Here is a 2,699-nt window from a genome sequence, read left to right on the forward strand (position 1 = left end):
ATAATCGAGCATGTGCGGAACACTTGCGGTAAGAAGCTTTCTGATTGGTCAATACAATTCTAGTCAAACTGGTTCAGGCATTAGACGCTATCCCGTGATGCAATACGAAATACAGTCGACTCCCGATAGACTAACTCGAACCTTCAAGGGAAATCAAAAAAAGTTCGAGTTAACGGGAGTTCGAGTTATCGGGAGCTCGAAGAAAATAGCCGAGAGTAAGGTAAAAAACAGTTTTTACTGCACAGTGAACATTCTAATCACATTTAATAGTAGAAATGTCAAGTCAAAATTAAACTGAAGATACTTCTAGATTATAAATCTCAAGGGCCGGTTGCTCGAAGCCTGGTTAGCGCTAACCGTTGGTTAAGAGGTATCAAAATGTATAGGTTTCCATGGTATTTAACGCTGGTTAGCACTAACCATGGGCGCGATCCATTCAACCAAAATTTCCGGAAATTTCGGTCCAAAACTTAATGGATCGGTTCGGTCCAACCGGAAAAGTTTCGAAAAAACGGGTCCACCTTTTGAGGTGACCACTTTTCCCCGTCGGATCGGTTGGAATTTTGGTTGAATGGATCGCGCCCCATGCTTCGAGCAACTCGGGCCAGAACGTAACGTAACAAAACATAGCCTAAATAGAGCATGCGTTTTACTGTTTTGAGAAGTAAAGCTGCTTCACGTTAGCCTGTGACAATCAACATCAGCCTCCATTAGTAAACTATACTCCTACAACACGTTAACAGGAAATCCAAAATTCAATGTTTCGGACGCCAGTTGACGGCTTTTTTCCGGGCTTTTTAAGGGCTCAAAACATGGTTCGAGTTATCGAGGGTAAAATTATATAGAAAATGACCTGAGGGGAAACGAAAATTGGTTTGAGTTAGCGGGAGTTCGAGTTATCGAGGGTTCGAGTTACCGAAGGTAAAATTACAGTAAATGTATGACGGAAATCCAGGGGAAATCGATTTTGGTTCGAGTTAGCCGGAGGTTCGAGTTAGCGAGGGTTCGAGTTATCGGGAGTCGACTGTATATAAAATATCAGCAAGTCCACAGCTGAACAAACCAATGAGTGGTGCCGGATCTCCCAGTTGTAGACCAAGATCAGTACAATTAAACTTGTAGAAAAATATGAAACGGCAAATTGATCTTTACGGCCCGGGGGATGGGGAGCGGGGGGTACTCCCTTATTTGGCCTATGTATGCGGGTATGTGCCGCTGAACAGGCTATGGTTTTCAGAGCGCGTTGAGTCGTTTAAAAACAGGGTATACAATTTCACCTCTAAGCGTCTTGAACAGGGTTTCTTTTTGGACTGGAAGCCTATCAATGAGTGTGAAGACTTGCGATGAGCGGTCTACATTTGCAATACCGATAATTTTTTTCCTAAATATCTATTTCCACGATTTTAGTGTAAAAAATTACTAAATTCTGTATGCAAATCAATGCAAATCAGGGTCGGAAAGTAGTGCTCCTGTCTTAAACAGGGTAGCGAAATGAGAACCTCCACCCAAACTTCCCTTGAGATTTTCGTCATGTTCGCCTGATGCTTCACAGCACTGATCGCCGGCTAATCCCGCCAGCTACGCAGGCTAAGATAAAACAGGAGTCCATACGAAAAAGTGAGTTCAATAGCCATAAGCGGGTTGATTTTGTTGTTTCTTATTTTTTCGGCAAGAACTTTACTAATGGGGACCAAAATTGCCGTGGGAGTTCTACCCCATATTCGACAGAAAAGCCTTCAAAGTCAAAGACAAAAAACAAAAAACAAACTCCCACCGATGTATCAGCGGTCATCGATCGAAATATCCCTCCGAGCAACCCCCCGGGCATTTGAATTTGTCTATTTTACGGTAGCTGGTCATATGTCTCCACCCCCGAGGAAATTAAAAAGTGTCCATATTACTCTTCTTCCAGTACTATACTCTTGAAGCAAGTCTGTCAGACAGGTTTCAATGAACAACGAGAGAGCGCCATTTCACAAGGTTCAGCGCTGAAGGTTGTTGAAGAAAAACTTTATAAATACGGCAAATTAATGGCATCAAATACAATCAAACCTTACTGAGAAAGCACTGTGGCGATGTATAATATAAACAAAACTACTGTACAAAGGGGCTGAATTTTAAAATAGATTATGAGACCCTCAGTATCAGTTCGCATGATACACCGCGGGCATTTTAGAATTTTCGTGGACAATTTTCGCGATCAGACATCATTTGACCTCTAATAATTTTGAAAGCAAATGGACTTTATTGTATCTATTGTAGACACAACTTTTAATTTTCAATGTTCAAAGCAAGAATCATAAAAAAAGACGTTTTAAAGGTACCTTCAAGTATACCGCAAACATTGTTAACTGTCCAGTACAGCTTATATGTTCAACAGCGCGTGTCACAAGAAATAGTGGCAACGGCTCAAAATCCCAACCCCTTACTATGCATTGGTCTCAAATTCCTCTCCCTCTAAAGAATTTGATTATAAAATCCCACCCCCCGGGACGGTAAAGGAGTCAAATGCGGGGGTAGCTTAGGCGGGATGTCAACCCCGTTACCGAAAAGTCCTGGGAACGAAGTTGGGGGGCGTTAAAGCACGGGCACAATTTTTGGTTTAGTCCTGAGAATGATTTAAATTTGTAACAAAATTCGGATGTTCAATTTTTCTAATGTCCTACGAAACTTAAGTTACATGACTCCAGGACGCTGTA

Source organism: Porites lutea, chromosome 2 (assembly GCF_958299795.1).
Source record: "Porites lutea chromosome 2, jaPorLute2.1, whole genome shotgun sequence".
NCBI lineage: Eukaryota > Metazoa > Cnidaria > Anthozoa > Scleractinia > Poritidae > Porites > Porites lutea.